Raw genomic sequence first — 19975 nt, 5'->3', positions numbered from 1 at the left:
AGAGCGCCGAGGCACCATCACTTCCGAATCATCTTATCGTAAACTATCTGGGCATTCGGCCCTCTCAATACGTCTCATATCGCGTATCTTCTTTCCTTGGGCATAGGACTCTCATGATTCCTTAATTCCACGCTTCCTCTTCGCTCACCGCCCAAGGTTATGCATATACTTATATTTTTACCATACATAAGACTCTGGCTTCCCTGGATCTCAGCCGGTTGCAGACAAAAAACTCCATAAAATTCTGGTAAAATAATCAAGAATCACGGGAAACTCGCACACTGTCCCTCACAATTATACCTAAATAACACCTTTATGTACCTCTCTCGGTCAGGGATCTTTCTTGCAGCACGCAATTATTATATGTGTAATTTACGCATGCATCGTCCGATTGACCCATGAGTTTCCCCAACATATACGCTAGCCACCTTGGACATTAACTAACAACCTTTGGACATGGATTTCCCTGCTCATCCACTATTGTTCCAGCCACCCCTAGGGGAACTCAAATATTCTCCTATCCTTGTTCCCATACTTGCTAGGATACTCTACATATTACTGAGAATAACCCCTCACGATAATCTAATCAAATGGATCGTCCGGGGAGTTAGCTCCCTTGAATTTTACGTTAACATGATAAAGAACAATAACATTTCCATATTAGGACATGCATTATTTTACAACATTTAGGTATTACAAAGGAAAGCTCATCCTACTACCGGTTCTACGTTAACGTGCTAAGAAAATTATATTTGACATCACTCATCTGTTTGGTGGCCGTGATTTTTCCTTCCACGGGAGACCCATGGCGGTACTTACTGCTGCATGGCCTCGGCGCTGGAAACGGGCGTGCTGTCCTTCACCCCTGGTCCACACAAGTCCGACATCCTGGATAGCTCGTCCGCAGCTGAAATCTTAGAATAATCCAAATGGGTAACACTCCACCACTCGTCACACGGCGCACTGTTTACCGCGACACGCACACAGAGTTTATACCACGAACAAGCAGGTCATTCTAATCACAGCGGGCGCGTTCACAGCAGGAATCGAGTGGCTCACGAGACTTGAGCACCCTGACTTTGAGTAGCAATTTGGGTGATACCAATTCACTAATATCACAGACTCATTTAGGCCGGCATTGTATATAGCCGAAACCCGCTACTCGTTTATAAATTATGCTCGCAGCTTATTTAATGACACACGGCACAGAGACATTCGCCTAGGCTCACTTGGCTTGCCGTCCACACGTCACAAAGGCTTCGTATTTCACGGCCGCGACGGACACAATAACACTGTCTTAGTATGCGGTTAGTAGGGTTCGGACTGTAAAACTGGAGCCCAACGTGACACAATGTCCCCTCTCAACGACCCGCTGGGAACTGTGTCCAGCGAGGACCAGCTCAGCTTTTATGGTCTACGCACAGGAAGACAATGGGCGTAAACGATTCACGGTTCATTAAGGACAGCAGCTCCTTTCATCCCAGGAATTAAAAACATTTAAATGGTGCATATTGTAACCCTCTCTCTCCTCTCTTATTTGAACCAGGTGTGGTCTACCGACGATCGGCAGTTTTCACGTAATTTGCTTCCCGCTTTTAACTATCACATTATCGTCATCTGGGGAATGGAGTCAACTTTGAGCGCGACTCTTAGCTTGGAGGACGCTTTCTCGTTCACACGTGTTTGCGATATGTCACGGCTGGACATCTGGTGACCTCCTTTCGTCCCCTGAATTAAGTACTCCATATTTTTAGTCTGGGATACGCAGAAAATTCAGCTCTATTCATCGGTGTGCCTCTCATAATTTTCCCATATCTGGATCAAAATATCTTAATTTTTACGTGCCAAAATTCGACGTTGGCACACGTGAAACGTGCATAAAAAAGCGGAAGTTCCTTCTGTTAGTTTGGATCCCTGTTAAAATTAGCCACACTTCGGGGCGTGTTTGACTACGGTCGCGTCGCGTCATATCTCCAACTCTGTCTGCGAGTTGAGAGGGCTTTTTCGCGGGGGCTTGACTCCTGTTCAGCCTTCGCTTTGTTTTCCAGGCGCTCTTCCGCGGGTTCCGTTCTAGCCAGACGCTGCTCGATCCTCATCGCCTATAATCCTACCAATGACGCGACCTTTAGAAGTGATTTTAATAAGGTAGACAGGTACCAATGATTTCCATGAGCTGTACAGGACACTGTACGGTTTAATTATAAAATATTTTACAGATGGTTAATATAAAAATTTTGGGAACGGTCGAAATGATTCAAATAGGTTAATTTGTTTATAATTAAGAGTCATGATGGTTATTGACGATGTGATGTTAGTTCCATATTCCCAATTACTGTAAAAAACAAAGAATCTATTTTCCTGAAAAAAGAATTGACTAAGAATGGTTTTAAATTGCTGGCTTGTTGACCCCATGTTGCAGTGGAGATTATTCACTGAATAATACCATAGATTGAAATACAGTACAATAAGAATAGTTCAGTCGTATACTAACTAAAAGCTGTTGTATTCTTTCAGAATGTAGGTGGTTAATAATTTAACAAACATATTTTAAGGTTGATGATTCAATATTACTTTTATCATCACATATGACATGGTCTACCTTCATGGTAACACTATGGGGAAGAAATTCTTGAGATACGTTTCCAATACGCTGCGTATTTTCTCGTACTCGTTATAACATGCCTGCAGTGACACATGTTTCTGAAGGGCACTTGGCACGTGAAAATCCTCTTCTATTTATCCATTTCCAATGAGTGAACATGCAAATCATGTTGCGTCCTACCGGTCCGCAACAAATAGTCGGAGATGTTGTCCGGAACTCATGCTACGGGTGTTGTTGCCATCCAAAGATAGGGAAATATATGGCCCTATGATTTCATAAATTATTTGAAAATCTCATCCAATATTAGCGAGAAGCTCTTAATAAAATTAGAATGATGATTGTTAAGCAATATACGAAGATCATGGATGAAATAAGGAAAAGTAAGCTTATTTTTAGACTTATAATTAAAATTTATCGTTCGGTTAAATATTATATAAATATATATTAAAAATTATTTACCTTCATTGTATTGTATTCTTCCAGCTCGTCACCAGAGTATTTCTTTTAACCGATTCATTTATTCTGGTTCAGCAATGTGCCTCGACATGAATCAATCTCAGTAGTCTAACTAAACTCAGTGTGCTGATAACACTTCACTACATCACGAAATATAATACCTTCTAAAGCTAATTTGATCGTCGTGGAAGTTTTACATCCTATTCTGCTCATGATGTTCTCCAGATACTTCTTCCTACGTCGACATATTCGTTCTTTCTCTACTGCTTTGCCTTCAACAATTTTGGTGATGAAGATATGGTGCCTATTGATATCATGACCTTCATTTTTCTACTTTATATCTCATCTTAACAACATTATATTCTTCTATTCAGTCTTCTCGATTCATAGTTCCTTCTGTCCAGCACGTTCTTGACATTTTAATTCTTTTCGCGTTTTCCTCACGTCCAAGGCAGTGTCCTCCATACAAACGAACTTTCGTGTACTTACTCTACAAACAATTTCGCCTCAGCATACGAGTAATAATATATGGCCATGGGAAAGGAACTCGAAGTAGAAAATGTATTGGACAGAAGGATGCCCATTAGAAGTCTTCGTTAGGGAGACATTTTAGACCGAAATATAAATATCCGAACTGTGAGACAGAAAGTGAAGTTGTACAGGATGAACAAAACGAGCAGACCGTAGGAGCCCTGGAGTCCTACCAATTTCCTATTTCATTGTCATCAAAAATCTATTTGTGCTACAACGACATTAATACATAGAAAACGAAAGAGTAAGATACGATCATTGAAGTAACTAGAAATTGCCATAATAATGGAAGCACTTGTTTTATGTTTACCAACGGAGATTAGTTGCTAACAAGATGACTTAATGGGTGAACAAAAATCGAGATAAACATTTTAATCTCATTAGTGGGTAAATTTGGATATATAATTATATAATGTATGTAGAGTCTCAGACAAACTTCGACGAACTCGAGTCCTCTATGGGCTAACCTTCCAGTGCGGTAGTAAAATCTCCGTAGGAAGGAAGGAGAAGGATTTTACGACAGGCCACCCCACTTGCTAAGGCTCCATTAAAGTTAATATCCTAAGTTTATCACTCCTTTTTATTAAACAAATCTCCTTTTAATTGTGCGCGAGTACAGGTAATGAATTGACTGCCGCTACCTTTCAGAAGCTATCTCGATGTCATAACAAGAATGACAGGTATCAAATCAATCGATTGTAATGTACCTGCCAGCGTATGCAGTTACATAGAAATTTCTAAACGTAAATGGTTTGCTATTAACAACACTGAGTGAAATACTGGAACATTTGTCTCATTTTCTGTACTTTCATTGATCTTTCTGTTCCTTTGTGCCGTTTTCCCAGATAACAATGTATTATCGCAAAGCTAGTCCAGTTGGATCCCCACCAGCTGTCATAATTAGACTAGCGCATCTGGAGAAGTGTGTCAACGAAATAAGGAGTGATGTAATTTCATGTAGCTTACCCAGAAGATGCTAAGTTTCTATTACATATTAGTTTTCTAATCCCAGTCAAATGCCAACCTACCCTTTGAGTGACACCTTCACGCCTTCCATAACTGGAAATGATTGTATAAGGAATTGCATTACAGGCATTGGTCACACCTTAGTCACTTTCATACTGTCAAAGCCGAAGACGAGACTCAGACTGTTCGATTAATGTAACACATTTGTTCTTTATTCTTACCCATACCACAAGCCATGCATGCTGGAGTGCACTGTGGAGATTATAATTATATGGGGAGAAATGGATCTGGCTAAACAAGAAACTAGGCAACACAAAGTGAATTTAACTATTGTGAGAAAATACAACTATATCAGCCATCTTTACGTGGGAAATAGGGACTTGATCTCCAATTTCTAAAACCGCTTTCAACCTTGTCCGATATGAATATAGTGACAATTTATTTGAACAGATGTTCGGTATAAATTTTGGGACTTCCGTGTGGTTCATTTTTATTCCAATTGTAAGTATATATAAACATCAACTGCCGCTTGTCCGTATACTGTATACAGCATCATACGATTATGCCTCCATTATTATTGCTTTTACTCACTTTAGGGGGTCGAGCTAACTTCACGGACACGTGTGCATAGAAATCTAGCCTTTATTAAATCAGGTTGCTATGAAAAACGAGAGTGAGATATAGAACTGAATTTAATATATTGATCATTAACATGCGGTTGAGGCTGAAAAGTTTGTTTTAAGTAGTGTCTTCATATAATAACACAGAGGTTTATGAACACACTAAGTTATTATAATATTAAACTAGCTAAACCCGGCCACGCTTCTCTGTGGCTCAGTCTGATATGAAATGAATGGGTAAGTAAATGAATGTATTCTACCGAACATAGAAAACACTTCATTCAATTCAATACCCTGCCTTGCGTTGCTGTGGCTATGCTGTGGAGTGAAAGGAAAGGGAAAAACATGTTCTTCACACAAAATCTTTTTTTTTTATTGCAAAGCTAGTGGATTGACTATATTTGTTTGTCCATTTTTTGCATAAAGATCAGACGGTTTACCAAATTTGAAGCATGCGACGTACAATTGGTCATAAGAGAAGCAGTCGCTTTTTAAATTGAAACCGCACACTTGCAAAATGCCTTTGCTGGCAGGACCTAGTGTTTACAGTGCACGATTTTGTTAGTTTCATAGATCTTTCTCTGTCTTATCCTTGGCTTTCACAATAATGCAAGTGACTGAGGTATGAGCGACGATGCCATTCCTTGTGCAGCCAGTCCCTGCTATGAATGGTGTGAAAATTTTGCTCATAGTGTCGGTTGGTGCATGCATTTCAGTGGGCTTGGCAGACTGATATGTAATTGCAACTTCTGGTTCTGTGAAGAAAGCAACGGGGAACTACTTCGCTCCTCGTTTCCCTAGTACGCCTCTTCAGTAATGCCTAAACAATCTATGACAGCTGATGGCAGAGCTGCTGAGGATCAACCAGGCTTAGGGCTGAAGGCTGAGCATACATACACTTGCAAAGATTGTCCTTACGCTTAGCGAACGCAAGGCGTACTGGAAATTGAAGTCGTTTGAACTCGAACGCTATGCCGGTCGGAATGCGTGGTGTTCGTAGAAGTAGTACGCCTTCATATTTATGAGGTCCAATCCGAATTGTTGCTTCAATTATATTGTTACATCAATGTTTTATATACTAATGATATGCCATTGGATAACTTTTGCCGATTTGATGTTTCGGAAATTTTCAAATTCAGAATGTGTGACGGTATTCCGAGAACATCGAGAGAATAAGAAATCCCGTTGGAAAATTCACTACTTCACTTTGGCTCATCACGGAGTCAATGGATTTGTATGCCACTGTTTCACCTACGATTATGTTTAGAATGATATTATTCATATCGTGTACGTCGACATTTTTAGCCGCTAGAATGGATCTTCTGCTCAACCATGCGTGATTTCGATGATTTGTTTTGATGCTTTGGAAAACCGTGCCCATTAATTCTTCTTTTGAATTCACGATGTTGCAGAAATTAGATGGGAAGATGTTTTTTCCTGCTTCTGGATGTGTAGGTACAGTGCCGTTACCGACCTTGAGTAATTGTCTTGAGAATTGTTAGCTGTTGGAACGGTTTGAAGCTGAACTCTCATATTTGTTGTTAAATGCATGTTTTGACTGTTCTCCAAGAATCTGAATATTTCGAACGGGCATGCAATTCAACACCTGATGTTGAGCAAGGTATAATTGGAAGCGATTGAATGAAGTCACCGGACAGCAACACCAATGCTCAGTCAAAGGGAAGTCTTTCAATGTATGGTCTAATGCTTCCAATGACTTCTTGTGAGTCATTGTGCATTCATCCCATACAGTGGTTTTGCACCCCTGAAGAATCCTTCCCATGCCTGATATTTTTAAATGTTGCATGTTGGGTTTTCTCTGAATTGCATGTTTTGTGACAGTTTAAGAGCTGAATGCGCTGTTATCCCTCCTTCCATCAACGTGCCAGCAATGCGTGAAGAAGCAAGAACTAACGCAATATGGCCGATTGAACGTATTTAGCCAGGATCAAAGGAATTAAGAATGTTTTTCTGTTCCACCTGGAGTACAATCAACCGGAATGGTTGGCCACAGCTTCTATGATGGCATCAACTTATGTCTTTTGTTTTGAAAGGAGTTTTTGTGTATTTTCTGTAAGTCATGTCTGTTGTATAATGGCTCTCTGAGCACTTATCTGTAGAATGTTGCATTGATGGACGGATTTGGTGCTGTCATTTCCAATCGTAGCAACAACTTGCCACACATAACAAGGCAAAACATTTTCGCTGTGTATTACTTTTGCGAAATCCAAGCCATGATTTTGTGTTTCTTGATGCATTCTGTGCAGAATACCTTAGGGCATGTAGTTTTTGTATTTTTACCACAATTGTACTGTGACCACTGCTGTTTGTGAACTGTAGTAACCTCGAGTCTCCCATCATGCACTATAGTGATTATGTGTATGTAGCTGTGGTGGTGTGGCAGATATGGGGGTCGAAATTGGCCATCAGTGTATAAAAGTACACGCGTGTGTTCGTGTATTTCACCTTGCAGTCACAAATACCCATCGCAGACCACTGGTGCTCGTGCGTGGTAGTAGCCCTGAGTCTCCCATCGCGCACTGTAGTAGTTCTGTGTCGGTAGGTGTGGTGGTGTGAGAGATGTGGAGGTCGAAAATGACCGACCATATATAAAAATAGCCGCTTGAGTCCGTATATATTTCATTTTGGAGCCACAAATTCCTACCGCAGACCACTGGTTTTTGTGCGTGGTAGTAGCCCCGAGTTTCCATCGTGCACTGTAGTGGTTTTGTTTATGTAGCTGTGTTGGTGTGGGAGATATGGAGGTGGAAATTGGCCGACAATGTATAAAAATACACGTGTGTGTTCGTATATTTCACCCTACAGCTACAAATACCCATCGCAGACCACTGGTGATTGTGTGTGATAGTAGCCCCGAGTTTCCCATCGTAGTACACTATAGAGGTTGTGTGTCGGTAGCTGTGGTGGTGTGGGTGATGTGGGGGTTGAAAGTGGCCGGCTATATATATAAATAGACGTGTGTGTTCGTATATTTCACCTTGCAGACACTACTACCCACCACAGAACACTGATGCTTCTGTGTGGTAGTAACATCGAGTGTACCATCGTGCACTATGGTGGCTGCGTGTCGGTAGCTGTGGTGTGTGGCAGATGTGGGGGGTTTAAAGCGATCGACTATATAAAAAATAGACGTTTGTGTCCGTATATTTCACCTTTCAGCCACAAGTACCCATCGCAGAACATTGGTTTTTGTGTGTGGTAGTAGTCTCAAGTCCCCCATCGTGCACTATAGTGGTTTGGTGTCTGTAGCTAAGGTGGTGTGGGAGATGTGGGCCTTGAAACCGGCTGACTTCGTCATTGAATGTATTAAAATGAGTGAGGATGTCCTGGAAGGATCGGAGTGAGAATGTATTAAGGCTGTGATGTGTACTCCTTTGTTTTATATACCATCTTTGATTCATCTCGCACGGGTGTGGTGATTTGAGAACTATAACAGTTTGCTGCTTGAGTACATCTGTGGGTGTTTTCTATAATTCTTGAATATACAGCAGGTACTTACTGAAAGAGCTCATTAACAACATCATTGAGGCAGTAATCCTAATAGGCAAAGAAGGAAAATCGGTTTTCATACCAAGAATTCCATTGTTCTCAAACAATTTGTCATTTTGTTTGAAACGATTATCTTATAGTATGAATATCAATAAGGTTCAGGGTAAGACGTTCCACAATTGCGGAGTACATTTGAAGGATTCCTGTTTAACATATTGTCAGCTCTACGTTGCTTTCTCCCGTGTTGAACAAGCATAAAATATTTGTTCATGCACCAGACAACAATACATCAAATTTAGTGTATAAGAATTAATTTTTATGAAATGTAAGATATTTAGGTACCCCGAAAAATAATAAATATAAAAGATGAAACAGAAAAGGCGTGGTCTCTTTTGTTTTGCGCGTCTTCTATATTACATAGAGAAAGCCGCACGAATGTACAAAAAACAGCGAAGGGGGTTGTCTTCAGCCGGTATATATGACTTATGGCAACGACGGGTTAGGAAAGGACTAGGAGGGGGAAAGAAGCGACCGTGGACTTAATTAAGGTACAGCTCCAGCATTTGCGTGATGTGGAAATGGAAGACCACGGCCATCTTCAGGGCTGCAGACAATGGAATTCGAACCCACTATCACCCAAATGCAAGTCGATAGCTATGTGACCCAAATCACGCTTCCAGATGCTCGGTTCCTTTCTATACTTCTTGACTTTCGGATGGGAATTGAACTCACATCTTCTGGATGAACAGAGTACGCATTTACATGTCGATTAAGCAGCACCCCGCTAAAAATTAAGACAGACTTATGAAAATGAATTACCAGCTTTAGCACTCTATGACAATAAAAAAAGAGATTGAGGGAAGTGTCGAAGGTAATATTAACCGTCCTATGAATTCTGATTTTTGGAACAGTTATTTACCCCGTTCGTATAAATATCAGTCTCTTCAAGTAAATTCGTGAATGTGGCAGAAATAGATACAGATTTAGTAAATGGAAAAGAAACTCAATAAACTCGAGAAAGGGTGGTAGGGAATAGGCTCTTTTGATCAATAACATTATTACCTGCGGATTTATCTCCGCTTTGGAGGGTGATCCAACTCCGTGAGCCACTCCTCGTTATGTTTTGTTTCGCATGTGCATTCCCCCCTGACTAAACTACCCACTCATCGAGCCGAATCATTTGCATGCCAACACATTGGCAGGCTCCGTAGCGACCCGATGTTATCTCGATCACAAATATCCCTATCAAACGCTTGTCGTCCCTTTGTGCCGCGTCCGACCAGGGTTTAAATGCTGCCCGTCCATTACATGTGTTCGCTGTGTGTGTGTGTGTGTGTGTGTGTGTGTGTGTGTGTGTGTGTGTGTGTGTGTGTGTCGACCAAAAGCAGATTGACTGACGCTTGTTGATCAACAGTATATCGGTTTTCTAAAAGACCTCACTTCGGATTACATTTCGTTTTATGCAAGGATCAGAATTGTCACCTTTTAAATGAACTGAGGACTATTTAAATGAATGGTTGTAATTCAACGTATGATTTTGAATAAAGCTCTCATTGTCTACTTATGGACGCAGCCGTAACTACCCTTAGTCTATACTGAAATATAAATATTTTGGACCTTATTCCACCAATTAGCAGATTTCAATATTTCAATTTGCTGCCTCTTCTGACACCAAGCTCCTGGTGGATTTGAAGGATTTACTCGGTCTCATGAGGCCAAGTGGAAAGCTCCTAGACATGAAAAGAGTGATCTTAGGCCATGCACCTGCTAACGATTCAGAGAACACCACGGCGCGGACCACTGTTTTTTGGGATACCCGTCCATATACTGATTTGATTCAGTTCTCCATGTCACTCTATCCTGAGCGAATATCTAGAAATTCGGCATGTAAATTAAGGGGAAACCGACGTAATTAATATGCAATGGCCAGGGACTGCAAAGCCGATGCGTGCTCGGTTCACCAAAAAGGACGTGGTATCGATTCCCCGTTTGGAATATGAAAAATTAAAAACACGAGATTTCCAATTCTGGAGAGGCACCTACTACGGAAAAGAGTACTAACTAGGTTAAACCTTGGGAGAAAGGCGGCCGGGCATAGAGCTAACCACTCCACCCTCCCTAGTACCGAGGTTACGGGTAGTGGGATCCTTTACCTTCCATTGCTCCAAGTGCCGTCATGGCCTCTATGGAGACGATTTTGCTTTGTTAAATACAGTGACAGCATGGTAACAAGTTACCGGAACTGGTGGTGGTTTATCTCGTGATTGTTTTATAACGCAAACATGCGTGATCATCAGCCCAAATAATAATAATAATAATAATAATAATAATAATAATAATAATAATAATAATAATAATAATAATAATAATTGTACCGGGCGGTACACCTCCACGCCGCTAATTTAAAAGTTGCGCCTGTTGAAACTCCTCTGCTGGAGGAAGTCTGAACTTTATTGATGGTATTAATTTTCAAGTTTCTCAGAAGATGTCACTACCTGGAAATTTTGGAGTTTTTGAACTGTGTCATTTTCGACGTATTTTTGTTTTGCTTGTAGTAAGAAGTGTGAACTTTCTCTTCTAGAGGACACTACTGAAGATCAACAATAGTGCACCCTAGTGCGGAGTGAAAGAACTGGTTTTTTTGGAGAAATTTTTATTTCAAAAGTTTGTTTCTTGTTAAATTTCCTTCTGTTATTGTTTAAGTTGGCTGTATACCCCTCTCTTTCTCCTTGTTTTGTATTCAACCAATCCCGAATTTCTTTTATTAATTTCTGACCAATCCGAGGTATCTTCCCCCAACTTGAATATGTTGCTGTATCCTACCCAATAAAGTGTTTGTGGGAGGGTGTTTTCATTCCCCTAACGCCTCGAACCTTCCGCGAGAGGATATAAACTGCTGATTTTAGGGTCTCCGGGCCACTTCTGTTCCATCTTTCAGTGTGTAAAGTACATAGCAGGGGGCGGGTAGCGCCTCTTTCTCCGGCAGTGGTCAACAACCAGGTAATGGCCGATTAATTACTTCTTTTCTTGCTTGCTCAGCAGTTTAACTCTCGGGGCGGGTCCAAAGTTTTTCCGTTATGTAACCTTCCTTAAAAATGTAAAGAAACTGGTATCTATTCTATCTTTTAAACTACGTATTGGAATAGAGAGTGCTTAACCCTCTCGAGCTCCCACTCATATTGTTTTGAGGTGAACTTATTTTCTCAACCTATTCTTCCTTAACATTATGTAAATTTGTTTCTTTTCTAAAGTCACCTCCGTAGTATGGGATTAGCCCTTGCATCAGTGGCCTAGAGCCAAATTAGGTTTTAAAAACAAAGTGTATTAGGAGTGCAGATCGCCTCCTCTCAAATTGTTATTTTTGGAGGTCATGTAATTACCCCTTTTCATTTAATAGACCTCAGTAGGTTGGGTATTTTACCCCTGTGTCTATGTCCAGTGAGGACAACTTGAAGGTGGAGTTTGGTGTGGTCTTTGAGAGGCTTAGAGTTGAGAGCGAGTGGCTCTCTTTTTTTTTGAAAATTGAGTGTTGTATGCCTCGTGGAGGCTTTTCAGTGTAATTTGGAGCAAATGTTCCTGAACATGAATGGGGTTTTCTGCCCCTCTGGTAAAACTTATTTTGAAGTAAGGTTGGGCTGATTGCCCACGAATGGTGAAGCAAGGGCGCTGAGCCCAAATCTAGTAAATATTGTACCTACATTTTGTTGACTTGCTACTCTGTACCTGCAATGCTTGTTATGTTGTCATTTTAAAAAGAAAATATAACCTTGTTAAATTTTACATTTAACTTTAATTCCGTAGTTTGTGACCCGTTCACGCCCGAACCTTCTTTCACCTCTACCTACCACTAAAACACGGTAACAAGTGGTAGCAGAGCGTGGTTGAATGGGTCTCAATTTAGCCCCTTTTGACGGCTAAACATTGTTTTGTTCCGAACTCTAACAATTTTCTCAGTTGCTGGAATTTTTTGATTTTTTTTCAAAATTGTTCTGTCATCATGCCCTTGTGTTTTCTCTTTCTCCATGTCAAATTTTGCAAATTATCTATTCTTATGCAATTGGTATTCTCTCTGACAAAATAGTAAGAGCCATAGCTGAACAGTCATCTATTGAAGATTTTCATGCACACTTGCTTGCAAATTTTATTCCTGCTCGCGCGAGGTAATCTCTGATTCAGAAGTACTATTATCGTGTACAGCGCTTGGATGAAAACTTGGCTGATTTCATACAGGACATTAAGTTTTATACTAGGGTGTTTGCCCTTCATTTTCCTGAAGATCAGATTGTACAGGCTATTGTAGAGGGAATTTCACCTCCCTATAGGTCATATTTGTGTTTCGCGGCGTGCCCGCAAACTTTCTCTGAACTTGAAGCATTGGCCGTCTCAGCGGAAGGAGTGAGATACGCAGATTCTTTGCGTGTCGCGAAAGAACCCCCTCCTTCTTTTAGTAATCCTCGGCCTCCACCTCGCCGACCAGTCAATTCCCGTAAATGTTATGCTTGCGGGTCGCCTGACCATCTTCGCAATAAGTGTCCACTGATCAAATCGAGTGGGACAAGGAATAGGGCTGGTTCATCACAAGGCTGTTTTAAATGTGGGGCTTTCTCACATATCGCCAAGAATTGCAAAAACTCAAATAGCACCCCCTCCTGCTCAACTTCTGGTGCAAATTCCACCAATGCCAATAATAAAATGTGACTAGCGGCTTCGGCTGAGTCGACTAATTCTGCTTCCCAAGGCTCAGCCCCTGACAAAAAGGTCGTGAATTCAGGGAACGATCAGTCTTCAAATTCATCTTTTGAATGCCGTAAAGAATGTCTTAGGATTGCGGCGGATACCCCCGCACCTATTCCTTTTCTTAAGATTGAGTTAAATAACGAGCCTATAACCGCTCTATTAGATTCAGGTAGTGTTTGTTCAATTATTTTCGGACCAATGGTATTCAAAATTTAAGTCTGTTTGTAAATTACCTGACTATGATTCATCTCCTGTTCAATATGTTTCGGCTAATTCATCCCCATTAGAAATTCTAGGTTCTGTAAATGCCAAAATTCGTATTTTTAAATTTACATGGAAAATCAAACTGTTTGTGGCTAAGCACTTGTCTTGCCCCATCATACTGGGAGCGGACTTCATTTCTCACACTGGTCTTGTGCTCGATCTCCAGAGTAAGTCGTGCACATTCAAGTTTGCGTCCAATTATAAAATTCCCTTGCTAAAGTGTAATTCTGTATCATGTTCTTCTATTTCGCCTACCCAGGATGAGATGTTGTTAGACCTTAGACATCTACCTGAGGAGCAGGCTGATAGTATTCGTAAATTATGTCAGTCATTTCCTGAGGTGTTCTCTGATACTCTTGGTATTACTGACCTTATTGAATACAAAATTGAGGTCACGGATTCGATTCCTGTCCGTTTTCCACCATATAGGCCATCTCCACCTAAAATGAAGGCATTGAAAGAAATCATCGATCAAATGTTGAAGGATGGTATTATTAGGCCATCTAAGTCGGCGTATTCGTCGCCTATTTTTCTAGTCCCGAAACCCCAAGGAGGCTTCAGGCCTGTCATTGATTATAGGGCTCTCAATCGGAAGGTGGTGTTACAATCTGTGCCCCTTCCTGACCTTCATTCTTGTTTTTCATGGTTTCGTAAGGCCAAGTTCTTTACTATCTTGGACTTGAATCAGGCCTATAATCAAATTCCCCTTGCCGAAGAGTCTAAACACCTTACAGCGTTTGCCACGGACTGGAACTTATACGAATACAACCGCGTGCCTTTCGGGCTCCCCACGGGAGCAGCTCTACTCACTAGGCTACTAGATAGGGTCTTCTCCGACATCAAATTTGAGTACTTATATCACTACTTGGATGATGTCGTCGTATTTTCAGAGACTTTTGAAGAACATCTAGATCATCTGCGGGAAGTCCTCGATCGCCTACGTAAGGCTGGGTTAACTGTCAAGTTGTCCAAGGTTGCCTTTGCTAAGCCCTCTATGTCATTCCTAGGGCATATTGTGTCACCTGATGGTGTAGCAGTCGATCATTCTAGAACACAGGCCATCCGTGATTTTAAACCTCCCAAGGACATTAAAGGTATCGCCAGGTTCATTGGTATGGTGAATTTCTTCAGGAAGTTTATTCCTAACTTCGCTAATAGAGCGGCGCCCTTAAACCTTCTTCGTAGGAAAGGCATCAAATTTGAGTGGGGACCTTCTCAACAAGCCGCTTTTGAAGATCTTAAATTAGCTCCCTGTAATGCCCCTGTACTTGCTATGCCTGATTTCTCGAAGAAATTCATCGTCCAAACCGACGCGTCGTCGTCAGCAGTAGCTGCAGTCCTTCTTCAAGAGACTGAACTAGAGAGGCGACCCATCGCCTATGCATCTAGGACCTTGTCGGCTCAAGAAGCCAAGTATTCTATCTATGAGCTCGAAGGGTTGGCAGTCTTATTTGCCTTAGAGAAGTTCCGTCTCTATCTAGAACATGTCAAATTCGACCTGGAGACAGATAATCAAGCCTTAAGCTGGGTCTTAGGTAGGCCGCGTCGTACTGGTCGTATAGCCCGTTGGGCCATCCGTATTTCTGCCTTCCAATTCGATGTCAGGCATATCAGAGGTACCGAAAATATTGTTGCTGATGGACTCAGCCGTATGTTTTCCAACGACGTCGAGACCCACGAACCGGTCGACAGTTCATCACCTCCCGAGTCCATACTATCTGGTGTTAATGCCATCTTAACTGATGCTCCCATGCTCTTTAGGGATATCGAGAAATACCAACGTGATGATCCGACGCTGGCTCCGATAATGGAAACCCTTTCTTCTGGGGAACATGTTGTCCCTTATGTTCTGAGGAATGGTGTTTTATGTTGCCCATCGAGGCATGATAAGATGATGAAAGTTGTCGTTCCAGCTGTTCTTGTACCTATGATCTTCAAGTATTATCATGAGACCCCATTAGGAGGGCATCTTGGAATCTTTAAAACTCGTGAGAAGATTCGTGAAATGTTCATCTGGAAAGGTATGGACGGTGAAATCCGTGAACTAGTGAAGGCTTGCAAACCCTGTTTGCTTAGTAAACCAACCATGTCCACCAAGGTAGGCCTTTTGTCTTCTCATCAAGCGTCGCGCCCCATGGAACGCCTGTATATTGATTATGTAGGACCCTTCCCCCAGTCTAAGGGAAATGCTAACAAGTTTATCTTTGTATGCGTAGATGGCTTTACTAGATTTTCCTGGTTATTTCCGACTAAGCTGGCTACCGCTCAGTCTACCATTACTTGCTTAAATTCTATTTTTGCCTCTTTTGGTCCGTGCCAATATATTGTGTCTGATAATGCTAAGGCGTTCACATCTAATCTTTTTCGTAAATTCTGTTTCGACTTGTCCATCTCTCATGTAACGACTTCTGCTTATTACCCTCAACCATCTCTGGCTGAACGGGTTAACCGTAATCTCAGGTCCGCGCTTATTGCCTATCATCATGAAGATCATTGCAGGTGGGATACGTCCCGGCATTGGTTAGCTTTAGCTTTGAATTCGGCGGTTCATGAATCACATAAATTTACTCCAGCCTCTTTGATGTTCAAGTTTGTTCCCAACACGCCGCTCTCTAACCTCTGGTCTCTGAGCGACATTCTACCCGAGACAATAGATCCGGACAACATTAAAGATCTGTGGAAGAAGGCTAAAGCCAATCTTAAAGTGTCTCATGAAAAGGTTAGGGAAAGGTATGATCGTGGACGGAGACCCACCCCTTTGAAGGTAGGTGACCAAGTTATGGTCAAAAACTTTGTTCCCGCGGGCAAGCTTGCCCCCAGATTTCATGGGCCTTGTATCATTCTCGATTTTCTTACGCCGGTTACGTTGTTATTAAGTAATCCAGCCACCGAGAGGATATTTAGGGTTCACCTGTCACAGGTGAAACCAGTGTAAATTTTGTGTGAACTTGCTTCATATAATTTGAAAGGAATATGAAGGTTATATTTTTTTTGAGTTTTCACTTTTAAGGCATTCTGCCCCTTCTATGATGTTTTGTTTCATATGTAAGTTTTTGTAAACCTTCCCCGCGCGGTTAAACTGCCATTCTGTCCTTACCACGGCCATTACCACGCTCCCGTCTCCTGCTATACACACTGTGGCTTGCTTATATTAAATGCCATGGATATCTGCACGCCGCTGGCCCCTCAACCTCTCAACCAAGCCTGTGCCCTCAAAAAAAAAGATGATGGTCCAACAATTCTGCCGCCTAGTTTTAATGTTTCAGTGCCCCCGCAGCCGCGTGGCGCCGTGCCGCGACTGGGCTAGAGGAAGGGCCCCCTCGACCCCAGCGAGGACGACATGTGCACGGCGAGCCGGAGGTCTCCTCCCGGCCAAGGCTGATGTGCGGCGCACGCCCTGCTACTTGCCCGCAGCCTGTATATGTTCACCGCGGGCGCGGCGTGTTTCAACACCACTGCTCCCCTCATAGTGCGGGCGAGCGGTATCTCAGGGTACTTGAGGGGTCCGAGCGGCCTCCTTTGGACGCAAGCTGCAACGGCCTGTCTGGCCATCCAACTTAATCAACATCAACTACATGAACAGTTACTATAAGCAATGACTACACTTGGGAATTCAACAGCAATATTTGGTGGACATTGCAAAATTTTTCTTCACTTTCAAGTATTAAAAGTTTATCTTCTGAATTCCACTTCTACATCCTAAGAGGCTTTACTTCACCTGCAACAACAAAATTTTGAAACTGAATCAAACCACATTAAGAGAATCTTATAAATTTTTCGGCAATTAATCTCCATATGTACATCAAAACTTGGACCTTGTTTTCAAACAAATTTCATGTGTCACCCCTGGAGGAACTTTTGGGGGGGGGGGGAGGTCTGTACCGGGCGGTACAATTCCACGCCGCTAATTTAAAAGTTGCGCCTGTTGAAACTCCTCTGCTGGAGGAAGTCTGAACTTTATTGATGGTATTAATTTTCAAGTTTCTCAGAAGATGTCACTACCTGGAAATTTTGGAGTTTTTGAACTGTGTCATTTTCGACGTATTTTTGTTTTGCTTGTAGTAAGAAGTGTGAACTTTCTCTTCTAGAGGACACTACTGAAGATCAACAATAGTGCACCCTAGTGCGGAGTGAAAGAACTGGTTTTTTTGGAGAAATTTTTATTTCAAAAGTTTGTTTCTTGTTAAATTTCCTTCTGTTATTGTTTAAGTTGGCTGTATACCCCTCTCTTTCTCCTTGTTTTGTATTCAACCAATCCCGAATTTCTTTTATTAATTTCTGACCAATCCGAGGTATCTTCCCCCAACTTGAATATGTTGCTGTATCCTACCCAATAAAGTGTTTGTGGGAGGGTGTTTTCATTCCCCTAACGCCTCGAACCTTCCGCGAGAGGATATAAACTGCTGATTTTAGGGTCTCCGGGCCACTTCTGTTCCATCTTTCAGTGTGTAAAGTACATAGCAGGGGGCGGGTAGCGCCTCTTTCTCCGGCAGCGGTCAACAACCAGGTAATGGCCGATTAATTACTTCTTTTCTTGCTTGCTCAGCAGTTTAACTCTCGGGGCGGGTCCGAAGTTTTTCCGTTATGTAACCTTCCTTAAAAATGTAAAGAAACTGGTATCTATTCTATCTTTTAAACTACGTATTGGGATAGAGAGTGCTTAACCCTCTCGAGCTCCCACTCATATTGTTTTGAGGTGAACTTATTTTCTCAACCTATTCTTCCTTAACATTATGTAAATTTGTTTCTTTTCTAAAGTCACCTCCGTAGTATGGGATTAGCCCTTGCATCAGTGGCCTAGAGCCAAATTAGGTTTTAAAAACAAAGTGTATTAGGAGTGCAGATCGCCTCCTCTCAAATTGTTATTTTTGGAGGTCATGTAATTACCCCTTTTCATTTAATAGACCTCAGTAGGTTGGGTATTTTACCCCTGTGTCTATGTCCAGTGAGGACAACTTGAAGGTGGAGTTTGGTGTGGCCTTTGAGAGGCTTAGAGTTGAGAGCGAGTGGCTCTCTTTTTTTTTGAAAATTGAGTGTTGTATGCCTCGTGGAGGCTTTTCAGTGTAATTTGGAGCAAATGTTCCTGAACATGAATGGGGTTTTCTGCCCCTCTGGTAAAACTTATTTTGAAGTAAGGTTGGGCTGATTGCCCACGAATGGTGAAGCAAGGGCGCTGAGCCCAAATCTAGTAAATATTGTACCTACATTTTGTTGACTTGCTACTCTGTACATGCAATGCTTGTTATGTTGTCATTTTGAAAAGAAAATATAACCTTGTTAAATTTTACATTTAACTTTAATTCCGTAGTTTGAGACCCGTTCACGCCCGCACCTTCTTTCACCTCTACCTACCACTAAAACACGGTAACAATAATAATAATAATATAATGGAGAGGTCTGGTGCAGGTCTTTCGAGTTAACCTATAGGTGATCTGCGTGTCTTTGAGATGAATTCTAATGATGAAGACAGCACAAACACCCTGCCAGAGGATTTAACAAATGAAAGTTAAACTGCGCGACTCGGCCGGGAAACGAAAACTGGGATCCCTTGGACCAAAAGCCAGCACGTTAACCACTAGGTAATCCAGCCAGACAAGGAAATGATGAATATGACCACTGAAATTAAAAAGAAATGTGACGGAACGATCAATCGTCGATTAAGATAAAAGAGATTCATGGAAGTAATGGAGAAATGAAGGATTCACTTTACCTGGGATGCCCTAATATCACCATGTCAGAAGTAATGGTCTGCAATGGCCTAAATCCATAAAACTGATCAGCAATAACATTTCACCGACTGTTGTTAGCTAAGGTGAGCTCTGTCGCTTCGGCTGCCACTCATATCTGCTAGATGGCATTATTGCTGTAATTATTAAAAAAGTAACTCTTCAGCGACAGATACACAAATACTAGTTTATTTATTTAATTAATTAATTAATTAATTAATTAATTAATTAATTTATTTATTTATTTATTTATTTATTTATTTATTTATTTATTTATTTATTTATTTATTTATTTATTTATTTATTTATTTATTTATTTATTTATTGTCCTGTTTTGCTTGGCTACGAAGGCTACGAAGCTCCCTCTTACACTAAACTAAGGTTATGAAATACATGAAACTAATCCCAATTAAAATACTGGGCAATAACAGAAAAACCCTATAAGGTAATTGCAATTGTACGAATTTGATAGTACTACTGATACTACTATTACTACTACTTTACTACTACTACTAATACTACTACTACTACTATTACTACCACCACCACCACTAACAACAACA

This window comes from Anabrus simplex, chromosome 1, assembly GCF_040414725.1.
Source record: "Anabrus simplex isolate iqAnaSimp1 chromosome 1, ASM4041472v1, whole genome shotgun sequence".
NCBI classification, from domain to species: Eukaryota; Metazoa; Arthropoda; class Insecta; order Orthoptera; family Tettigoniidae; genus Anabrus; species Anabrus simplex.
This window is presented reverse-complemented; position numbering follows the sequence as displayed.